Genomic DNA, 12,497 nt, shown 5'->3' with positions numbered 1-12,497 from the left:
GTGGCGCGAATTCCTAGGGCCCTTGTAAAGTCTTTTCAGAGCGCCTCTTTCATATTAAAGGCCGATTTCTTCCGTTTTGGCCTTCGAGCCTCCTATTAAAAAGGTTTAATTTGGAAGGAAACGATAGCCTTTTGGTACAACTGTTTATACGAGAAAAGAAAAATTATTTCTTTATACCTGGCAAACGTCTGCCGTAAAAACTTTGCGATTACATTTCTGAAATACAATCTGAATTACATACAGGGGTAAGGCAAAATTATTGAATTTGGAAATTTGGCCCAAATTCAAATCCTTATAACTTTCTGAAAAATTGATGAAATTGGATAAAACCGGAAACAATCGACGGCAAATTTAGTCAAGATTTAGGAACATGCATGGTCACGAGTACTGGCCACCGGACACCGGAGATGTTCCGGATTTTCGGAGGCCATGGAACATCTGATAGCATCAATGGCTGCGCTTGCCCCTCTCTCACACGCACACACGCACACCACAGCATAAGAGTTCGAGACAGCAGCACGTACGGACGTGTTTTTTGCTCGCGCATTCTTTTCCAAGTGTTTTTTCCCGTTTTTTCTCGTTCGTTCGCTGTTTACGTTTTCGCTTCGTTGCGTTGGCGTTATTTTCTCCCGGACCCGTCATGGGAGACTCGGTTGGCGATTCGGTCACGGGAAAAGTGCCTAAGTGCACTGCTCTTGGAAACGCGGGTAACCCCTCCAAACAACTATTGCATAGCAACGTGTACTCGTCGTTGCCACTTGACGACACCAGCAATCCGCCGAAGAAGCGCAAGAATCAGTGCGGAAGGAGAAGTGCCCGCCGGTTTTCATCAGAGGTGACCCGCCGGAACTGCGACCAAAGCTCCGGGAATTGATCGCGAAAGGCCTAAACTGCACATTCCGGCTCTGCAGTGAAGGCGTTAAGGTGATGCCCACCAACACGGACCATCACAAGTCAGTCGTAAAGTTCCTGTAGGTCCACAGATATGAGTTTTACACTCATGACCTCCCCGGCACAAAGCCGCTCAAGGCTTTGCTGCGAGGGCTCCATGACATGGAGGAAACAAGCCAGTCGCGGTGCACAAAATTGCTCGTTACGACAAGACGAGAAGGGCACGGAACCAGAAACTGCCGCATGAAGCCGCGCTGCAACAAGTTTGGCGAACCCCACCCAACTGACGAGTGTGACAAGATGGAGGTGGCCGATCCCAAGCGCGCCAACTGTGGAGACAAACATCGGGCCACCACAAAGGGCTGCCCGAAGCGAGCCGAATTCCTGAAAACCGGAAGAAGGCTTCCACCAGAAACCTTCCGAAGAAGAACCGTGTTCTTGTAGTAAACGAGGTGAACTATCCCGTCGAGCGATTCCAGTCCTCCCACCGTTACAACCGCACAAGCGATTGGCAGCAACATCTGCGTTGGTTCAAACTCCAGCACCGCCGGCTCCATCTTCCTGGATTCTGCCGACATCAAGATGAGCATCCTCTACCCCCGAAGGATTCCGCTCCGCTCTACACCTCGGCGCAGCTGGCTCTAATATTCAGCCAACTTGCGACTCGGCTTCGAAGCTGCAAATCCCGGTTCGACCAGATCTACACTCTGGACCTTTTCGTCATTGAAAATGGCTACTATTGGAACGCCTGCTCGCTCAAGAGCCAAATCGTTGAGCTCAACGATTTCCTTCAGAAGAAGGAGATTGACGCGGCTTTCATCACCGAAACCCAACTGAAGCCCGAGGAAAGTGCAACAATTCCGGGTTTTAGGCTGGTGAGGTTCGATCGAACAAGCTCCAGAGGGGGAGAAGTGGCAATCGCCGTGCGAAGCAACATTGCATGTCGCCTGCTGCCGGACTTCAAGCTCAAATTCATTGAAGCCGTTGAAGTGGAAGTCACCACCTCCCTCGGAGTCGTCACTTTCATCGTGGCTTACTGTCCCACACGAGCCAAAGTTAACGATGGCACGTCGGCCGAGCTACGCAGGGATATAGTCAAGCTTACTCGGCGGCAGGGGCAGTTTATCATCGCCGGAGACTTGAACACAAAGCACCAATCGTGGGGAAACACCGTCTCAAACCGGAACGGAGTCATCTGATCCAACGGCTAACAAGAGGACCACTCCACCATCCTGAGCCCTGAGAGCCCTTCCCGGGTTACACGGTCCGGGACACATGCATCGCTCGACATCTTCATCACGAACATGCACGATCATGTCTTCCAGTCGGTCGTCTTCCAGGAGCTCAGCTCGGACCACTATCCGGTGGTGGCGGAAATTGGAACTTCAGTGAATCGGCACGAGCTAATCCGGCGAAACTATCATCGAGTGAACTGACAGCGGTTCCAGCAGTGCGTCGACAACACCATCAATTACGAGAAGCGTACTGATATAAAACTGAAATGATAAATTGACCAGATCCACGAATAATTCCTTTGGAAGCGGCATTAATGCTGGGATATTACCTTATCGCCAACGGGAACGCGGTAATTTATCACAGACAGCTTTTTCTGTTGCTGTAACTCTATTGTTCGCAAAGCAGGTATCTGACTTTGAAAAAATTAAATCAGAGTTGCGTTCATAATGTAAAACCAATTCAATAAAAAATCCGCGGAAAAAAATAAAATTTCGTTTCGTTTCGTAAAATTTCGAATTAAATGGACTTGATTTCGTATCGTTTCGAAGTCTCGAAAGTAAATTTGCATTTCGTTTCGATTCGTTTCGAATCAACACAGACTTTTTGAATTTCGTTTCGTTTCGTTTCGTTAGGAAAAAGTTTGTTATCGCATACCCTTAGATTAAACTATGGGATCAGAAGTTATGCTATTTTCTATGCGCAAAACACGCTAAAAAACACTCACTCATATTTTTAGTGTTTTTTTATTGGAACGAGAAAGGCACCAACTCCATCAGGTGGATTAATCAGAGTTTTGCCTTTCTCGTAAACCAAGGTGCTACGAAGAGGCTATACACTTCCAAGAAGATTTTGTGATAGAAGTCCTGGAGACTCATAGTGTTATATACTAATCAACTCAGCTTGACGAATTGAGATAATGTTTGTCTGTATCTGCATGAGAAAGGAAACACCGCTAGTTGGATGACCCGGGTTTTTTTTCATCGCGTGAAAAATTTCTTATTCTGCTGTGTTACAAAACATAGTTTAGGGTATTAGTCTCTAATAGGCTATTACTTCATTGTTTTTCTCCCACAATCAATTACACAAATCGTCATATTGCGTTTTTCTATATCCACGATTTGTTTGACATTCTAAGATGTCTAATGTTTTTTAGTGCAATGTTCATCCATGCCTACTTTTCTGTCGTAGGGTATCTGCTCTTTTCATGCATAACACGTAGGGGGCTGGGGGCTAAAATGAACACCCTAAGCGATATTGGCGACCTAAACCACTACCACTTACGTGAATCTTGACGTAAACGTAAAAACGAACATTGACTTGAAGTCAATTTATTGGAAAACAATCAGATATTGTGATTTTTATGACATTGAAAATTAGGATGAAAACAGCCCGGTTTATAAGTATGTTGGTGAAATGGACACAGTGTGTGGTTAAAACGGACATATTAAAAAATTAAGCTTAAAATAATGAATTTAGTTTATTAGTTGATTTATTTGAAATAAAAATTTTGGGTACCGTCGTCGGGGGTGACAATGGGTCAAATGGGGGTGAGAATGGGTCACTTTTACACTGCTTGTAGATTAGACTGAATGTATCTAAGGGCAAGAAGGTTAAAATATAAGAGACCTTTTTGAACGATTTTGCTCACCGACCTCCGGCACGCCGGTAAGAAACCCATTCTCACCCCCAGACCCATCGGGGGGATGACGGTAATAATTTTGAGTAAATTACAATGATTTAACTAAAAAAATACATGGATGTTAAACTAATGGAGACACCATATCGAACTGCGATGGAGCGATTATTATTAGTTAAGTTTTCCACTCCGGAGGCTATGATGGAGGCGTTAAGAGAAAATGCAGGATAGATCCACGGCAGTTTATGTATTCGAATGGATGGTCTTTAGAAATGTGTATGTGTCTCGCAGGAGCAAATGTACGGTACGTACGTGTATTCGATATGCCGCCGGAGCTCAGCGATGATGATTATCATCGGTGCTTGCAAAATTTGGGAAAGTGGATCGATTTATTCGCTAAAATGTCCATTGAGACTCGACTATTTGTTTATATGGAAGTAAACGCGGATATTCCACCATTGACAATCTTTATCGATCGGAAAGGAAGGGTGTTTTATGGCGGCTTTAAAGACAAGTGCTTTTTGTGTGGAACGCTGGGACACAAAAAAGAATCTTGCCCCCAACGTCAGCTTCGGAATGAACCGGATAATAAGCAACTGAAGAAGATTCCAGAAAATTCATTTGCTAGGGTTGTGTTAGCAGTACTCAGAGAATCAATTGAGCGGATTTTGTTGGATACAACAGAAAACGATATGATCGAAGCTCTCGATGAAGATTTCATTGACCAGGCTGTGGATGCGTCGGGTGTGGAACAAGTATCATCAGCAATACCTGGAGCTGCAGCGGAGTCGGATGAAGAAAAAATATTGAGAAGCTATTAGAAGTGCCCAAAGCAATCCATGAAGCATTGTCAAGCCCATCGGTCAAGCAGCGACGAGCTTAATTCGCAGCTTCGCATTTCAGTTTAGGATCTGTCTCAGTTCCCGTCCGAGAAAGCAGTGTGAGCACTCATGCTGACAGTTTTCCGTTGGGACAGCTATCGACGTCATTATCCTTTTCCTTCTTCTTTCTCCCTTCTCTCTTTTTCTTCCTTGCTTCTTTCTTCGTCCTTTTTACTGGTGCCTTTGTCCTTCTTCTTTTACATGTTGTCCTTTTCGGCTTTTTGTCCCTTTCGACATTTTTTTCTTTAATTTTTTTTTCCTTTCGATCTTTTATCCCTTTCGACCTTTTTTAATTTCGACCTTTTGTTCTTTCGATCTTTTGTCATATATTCGTACTCGTAATAGTTCCAAAGAACTAGATTTCCGGAGCCCCCAACAATAAAATGGCTAAACGTTTTTTGTAGCTGGGTATTTGACCGAAGACTCCGGTTATCGATATCCCAAATGTCGGTTTCTTGATCGCTAGCCCGGGAGCGAGCCATTTGGCATAAAGTCATTTGGCATAACGCCATTTGGCATAAGGTCATTTGGCATAAAGGCCATTTGGCATAACGGTCATTTGGCATAACGGCCATTTGGCATAATTGTGACCAGCGTCAAAAGTGAGGGTCTTTTGGCATAACGGACATTTGGCATATTTTTTTTTGCGTTCGCTTCGTTTGCTAAATGGTGACTAAGTGGTGCGGAAAACGGTGGAATAGTAAATATAACACCCGTCGATAACAAAATTTAAAACGACATTATCCTCTCGTGGAAAGAATGCTTTTGCAATGCAATGCAAAAGTAGGCGCATGCCCGGATTAGAGCAATGATGGATGTAATCGCTTGTTTAAAAGTAGGCGTGTGGCCGTATTATGGCAATGAAGGATGTGATCCCTTCTTTAAAAGTTGGTACTTCCCCGGATTATGCCAATGGAGGATATGATCCCTTCTTTAAAAGTAGGCTGCATGGATTATGGCAATGGATGATGTGATCCCTTCTTTAAAAGTAGGCTGCATGGATTATGGCAATGGATGATGTGATCCCTTCTTTAAAAGTACACGTGATTCCTTCTTTAAAAGAAGGCACTTGCCCGGATTGAGGCAATAGTGGATGTGATCCGTTCTTTAAAAGTAGATTCTTCTTCTTCTTCTTATTGGCATTACATCCCCAACACTGGGACAGAGCCGCCTCGCAGCTTAGTGTTCATTAAGCACTTCCACAGTTATTAATTGCGAGGTTTCTAAGCCAGGTTACCATTTTTGCATTCGTATATCATGAGGCTAACACGATGATACTTTTATGCCCAGGGAAGTCGAGACAATTTCCAATCCGAAAATTGCCTAGACCGGCACCGGGAATCGAACCCAGCCACCCTCAGCATGGTCTTGCTTTGTAGCCGCGCGTCTTACCGCACGGCTAAGGAGGGCCCGTAGATGTGTGGCCCGAATTGTGGCAATGGTGAATGTGATCCCTTCTTTAAAAGTAGGCCCTGCCTGGATTATGGCAATGGCGAATGTGACTCCTTTTTTATAAGTAGGCGCTTGCCGGGATTTAATCAATTAAGTAACTCGTCTACGACAAGTGTATTGCTTGAGTTTTTAAAGTTGGGCGCTTGCCCGGATTAAGGCAATGGTGGATTTGATCCGGTCTTAAGGCGCATGCCCAGATTGAAGCAATGTTGGATGTAATCCCTATTTTAAAAGTAGGCATGTGGCCGGAATAAGTCAATGATGGATGTGATCCCTCCCTACTGACGTTTTGTTATTTCGTTCTTCTGGAAAATGTCTACCATCAGTCTAAATTTATCAGAAAATAGCTTCGACCTACTTCATCTACGCTAATCAATACATGAAATATCCCTTTCGCTTTCTCAGTTGGAAATTATGCCAAATGTCCGTTATGCCAAATGACCCACTTTTTTCTTGCAGTTCAAAATAATGCCAAATGTCCGTTATGCCAAATGACCATTATGCCAAATGGCCTTTATGCCAAATGACCTTATGCCAAATGGTGTTATGCCAAATGTCTTTATGCCAAATGACCCAGACCCCGCTAGCCCCTATAAATATTGGTTTGCCCGAATAGTAGTTGTGGCCGCAGTTCCAAACAGTATACCAAACTCTTCGGTTGATCCAAAAGCCGGTGCCGAAGACTGTTCAAACCTAATGCTCGTGCTCCCAAATAAACAGGATTACTCAACCTCAAACGGATTAAATTTTGCGATTTTTTTTTTTCGTAAATGAATAAAATAAATAGATTTTGATCAGTTTAATTGACTCTGATAAACGTATTTCCTTTTTTGGATGAGAATATAGATTTCCTAGGCCGTTGAATAAATAAAAAAAAATAGGTTTATGAGACGCCATTGGTCAAGGTTTCGCATGGATGGAGAAATGCCCAAAACCAATCATGAAGGAATTTTCAACATTCTTGAAGGTTTGAGAATATTCCGAGTTGAAAACCCAGGGCCAGGATAATAAAAATTGGATCTAAGTGAACAGGAGGAATTTCCCAAGATTTTCTCCGGTAGAAGATATTCTTCATCCTTCGCATTTTTTCCCTGGAATGCTTCAAAACTTCCGTCATGATTTCTTTGAAGATTTCTTCTGAATATTCTCTATGAATTCTTTCGGTTTTTTATCCACGAGTTTCATACGCAAATGTTTCGTCAAAGAATTCATTCTTCAGGAGTCTTTTTGCATATTTATCCAGGGATTTATTTTTGAAAATTAGGTAATTCTTCGAAAAAATTCTAACAGTCTTTAGAACCCTTTCCAATATCCATTAAGAGGGAAATACAATGAGGAATTCCAAAGCAAATAAAAAAGAGTTTCAGAAGCATTTCCATAAATAATTTCAAAAGCGATTTCTGGAGAAATTCTTGGAGAAATACCTTGGGGAATTACAAAAGCATTTTCAAGAGAAATACGGAAATTCATTCAAGAGCAGAAAATCCCAAAGCAGTTCAAAAGGAATTTTAGAAGCAATGAATCACCTACTTCGAGCGCGCTTACAGCGGCACACTAGGAGTTAACCCTCTGAAATCAGTATAGCGGAAGGCATCTATGGTTTGATATCTCGAAATTAGGCACCTTTATCGAAAAATTATTTGGAAGGCGTAGTAGAAAATACCTTACTGTATAACTGGTACCGAATAGTTTTTCGTGAAAAGTTTCTAATTTTGAGAAAACCGGCGTTAAATGACTTTCGCCATAAAGCAATGTCCACTTAGAATCCGGAATCATTTATTGTATTGCAGCGGCACGGAAAGTGACCGCTGCAAGAATTCTTTTACAGCGGTTTGTCTACCTAGACGCCCACTTACTGTGGTATAAATTTCACGAAGTTTCGTGCAGCATAACAAAAATTATTCCAGATGGAAGCCGAAAGGAGAGAAAAAAGTCTGCACACCCACGTTGATAATCCTGCTCATCGACGATGGAACCTACGTCAAAATGGATTTCGGACAGCTTCCTAGCCAAAAATTCTACATGGTGACGGCACGAGGAGTAGTTCCTGCGAAGTTTAAGTTTGCTTTTTGGACAAACTTGCAAAAAACGGATGATTTTGGCAAGGGATATGCAACTGTGGGGCATAGATCTAAGTGTTTGTGACGAATAAGACGATGGACTCGAAGCTGTACAAGGAGGAATGTCTCAAAAAACCGCGGTCGACCTTCCATAAAGCCCATAAAGGTCCCGTGAAGTTTTGGCCAGATTTGGCGAGTTGCCACTACAGCCGGGAAGTCATTCAGTGGTACCGCGATAATAACGAAGATTTCATCGATAAAAACATAAATCCACGCAACTGCCCACAGCTCCGGCCCATCGAGACATTTTTGGCAGTAATGAAGCGGATGCTTAAGAAAAGTGGAAAAAATGGAAAAACAGCTCGGGACGCGACTCAGATGACCAAAATGTGGAACAAATGTGCCAAGGAAGTTGACTCCGGAGGTGTGCAACTTTTGATGAGAGGAATAATGAAGAAGGTGCGAATTTTCACTAGAAACACGAAGAAATTATTTGCATCAATAATTTTTCCTTAAAGTACAGTGAATTACCCTTGTTTTGATGTATTAACTTTATTTGTACGTCAATCCGTTACCGAGATACAGATGATTTTATTATTCCGGATTCTAAATGGACATAGCTTTACTACAGAGCCGTAGTGTGGATTCCCAGCGCCCTTGGCGAAATCTTGATTGGGCGCCCCTTTCTTACTAAGGAAACCAGCATATGTAAAAGTTTATATTTAGAGAGTAAGTAGTATCTCCGGAATAGAGAGTAAGGTACCCCGGGGCAAGTGAAAATACGGGGTAAGTGGGTACTATGGCTGCCGATTAATCCGTGAACGTTTTTAATGGTAACTATGTTCTAGAAAGATGAAGCAGAACTATCAACGAATTCACCTGACACAAAAATATTTGGAATAAAGACCATTAGCGGCACCATACTAATGATATTGTTTTATCATGAGTTTTAACTACAGGCAAAAGCTATTACTTTTATTTTAATTCAATGGATTTCCAACAAAATAGCCGTTTCTAAATTCATCATTGATGTGGAAAGTGAATATTTTGAGCAATTGAATAATTGTGTGATATCGAAAACGATTTAAAAGTTTTGATCAAAGCCAGAATCTGCAATTCTCACTTGCCCTTGAGTTTTAAAATAGATGGGGCAAGTGGGACATATTTGAACAACATTCTAGATAGAGCCATTTTACCTGTTTATAGATTGTTGTCTAGTTAAAAATAACTTCGACACTCATATATCATGTGGATCTGAATCAAATGCAGTGAATATATTTATTTTCGTTGTTAAGAAGTAGTGTACAGTTGATTTACCAAATGTGTATTTTACTTTCTGAAAATTATCTCCCTCATGGAAAAGAGCAATGCTTATAACTATGTGAAATTTTCCATTTACAGTGCAAATAATCTATTTATTTTACAATAGATCAACAGGTTTTGTCTTGTGTTTTGTTATTTTTAAACTTCGCATCAGATTTTCAGATAAATAAAGTGCTTAGGACATAAATTGGCCATTTTGTTCTATTACAAATTTACAACACTGCGCATCGCCTGAATAAAAACGTTTCTTTCGAGGTTCTAATTTATGTAATAATTTGTGTTCTGAACAGATAAACATTCATTCGAAAGGTGAACAAAGATTTGCTTATCTTTTCCATCTAACACATTTGGTAAGAAAGTAAGCTAATAGCTAATCGAAAGCCAGTCAATAGCCAATTAAACAGTGAATCGACTTTTTTTTACATCTGCTAACATTGTAAACCCTTTCTTTTTGCAAAAACAAAAGTCTGACAAGCAATGAACCTTCATCCATGATCTGAAATACTACGACTCAGAAACTACATGAACATTTTATCTACATTCTTCATATTAGTTTCGTTCGACAGTATAAAGCAGAATAGGTCCCACTTGCCCCGTTTGAAGGGGTAAGTGGTTCCCACAGGTAAATTTATTTCTGTCACTACCAATATTTTTTGTAACTGAAAAAATGGCTTACAACACGTCCACACTTCAACAACGGAAGCATATAATGATGTATCCGTGGTTAATGTCCTGAAATACCCTGTTTTCTTAGTATGCGTAAACAATTTTGTTGAACTAGCGTTTTTTTAGGTCCCACTTGCCCCGGGGTAATATTTGGTTGTATGTAGATTACAACCCCCGAATTTTTAAGATTTTAACTATTGCAAAATATGTGTCGTGGGCATTTCTAGATTTTCGAATGGAATCTGTAAACAATGATCTAGAACGGGCTGAAATAACTGAAAGTACTTTATTCATGCATATTTTCTATATGATTTCTGTAACTTGTGATCGAATACTAATAACCAGTGGAACCCAACGGAATTCTACCGATTATCTAGAACATTCAAGTTAAAAAACGAGTTTTCATGGACCTGCGTTCTATTAGATCCAAAATCCAACTCTAGTATGTCGGTCAATGGTCGGAACCGCCAACCAATTTGGATAAAAAAAAATCAACTATGTAGTGGGTCTGTCGGTAATTTAATTTGGACCTAGTTAGGTCAATGGAACTCAACTCTGAGACAATAAAACGAGATACAATTTTTGACGGGAAAGGTCAATTACGCACCCTCGTTTAAAGCTCTTTAATTTTTATGACCCCCCAGTGAAAAAAAATAAATTCAAACTATGAATGCCTATTAAGGTGGACCACTCTTATATGAAAAAAATCCAAATCAGTTTTTCGAGACGTATAAAGTTCTTTACTCCCAGAAGCTACTTTAAAAATTTCAGACAGATCCGTGAAGTCTAAGTGGATGCTCAACGAGCATGAAGTTTATATGGGAAAAATCGACTAAATAAGTTTGGTCCTCCCTAATGTCCATCGAATATTCAACGGAAACGTATAAGTTTCTAGTTTGCTGGAATCGGAAATGTTGCTGAGTCCAAAGCGGCCATTATGATCTTTTTTCGGATTTTTTTTAGTGAAGTGAGCAAATTTATCTCAAATTTACCCCCGGTGTAAGTCATTAGAACAAAAGGGCCCTCATAATTTGGTCTGTCTCGGATGCAGTCACTTGGTGATCGGCGGCAAAAATTGAAAATAATCCAATCCACGCAATTTCGGAATCAAATTTCTGTATGTTAGCGCCTGCTTGCGGCGATTTTGGGGAAAATTTCAGAAAAATTCATGACCGAAATCCAGGAGGAATTTCAGGAGGATTTCTTGATGTATTCTTTGTAGGAGTTTATCGACCTCCAATGCACCATGGTCTATTCAAATGTTTGTAATCATAAAGCTCCAGTTCCCATCAAAGTTCAGCAAATTCGCTATTTCTGGCGTTTCGATAATTTATTTTTTCGCACGGTACGCCTCGCCCCTGAATGTCATCGTGACAATAGAATTATCATAGAGCAACTTGATTCGCTTTTGCTTCCGCACCACTAACCGACTCGAGCCGCGAATGTGAATCTTTTCTCAATGGCATGGGAATATTGGAGCAACCCTCAGAAGCTTTAGCATACAATTAATTTGAATAGTGCATCCTCCTACCAATGAATCATTTACACCTTATACGACGACGAGGCAACGTTCCACTATGTCATATCAGAAGGCAAAAATTGAACCACGGTTTTTAACACTTTGTTGCTTTTATTTGTTTTTGTTTCTAATATAAACGCTAATACAGCGTATTTCTGGCAACAAATACTCTGGTAGCTGCTCATAGTGCGACCGGCGGATAACACGGTCCGGTGCTTGTAACAGATGAATTGTTCAAATATTTGAGCTTTTATTATACATAAGGTTGAAGAGACCACGCGATCATATAAACTTGAAATCGGAAATCGTGAGCATATTTATTGTTTGATTGTTTAACCTTCTCAAGTTCACCTGAGCTCAACCCGGCTGACATCGCTTTACGTTACTTTACCGGTGCGGAATTGCGGTTTCGTCTACTTGCTGCAATGCAAACCTTACACGAGCAGGGATTATTATAATCAATAGCCACTTTTTCAATTTCAACTGTCTTCGATGCATCACTTGCTACTCACAATGCAGTGTACTCCGTCATAATTAATTTCCGTGACTGACACCTATAATAGTATCATCGAACTTGATCAACACACCAGTTGGCGGTGCGGCGCGGTTCTGATTGAAGTTTGTAGTTACGTGGGTCGGTATACGCCGCTCATCATGCTCTTGAAATATTTGCTCATCTCACTGTCATCGGTGGAAAACTGAACCTGCGGCAATTACGCGAGATGATTTGCGAGAAAATGTCACCACCTTATAAAGACGATGAATCCTCTGGAACCTGTTGTCATCGCTTCTGTTCCGTTTTTGTGCTTCGCTTTTTTCTGATGTTTGATGAG

At 41.2% G+C, this 12,497-nt stretch overlaps 1 protein-coding gene across 1 annotated transcript in view; it reads left to right on the top strand.

The window, feature by feature from the left end:
• The window catches only part of LOC134204484 (torso-like protein), a 169,604-nt gene that overhangs the window by 64,036 nt on the left and 93,071 nt on the right, over positions 1-12,497 (top strand). The window lies entirely within an intron of this gene.

Source organism: Armigeres subalbatus, chromosome 1 (genome assembly GCF_024139115.2).
Source record: "Armigeres subalbatus isolate Guangzhou_Male chromosome 1, GZ_Asu_2, whole genome shotgun sequence".
NCBI classification, from domain to species: Eukaryota; Metazoa; Arthropoda; class Insecta; order Diptera; family Culicidae; genus Armigeres; species Armigeres subalbatus.
Note: the sequence above shows the minus strand (reverse complement) of the source record. Positions and strands in the feature narration are given on the sequence as shown.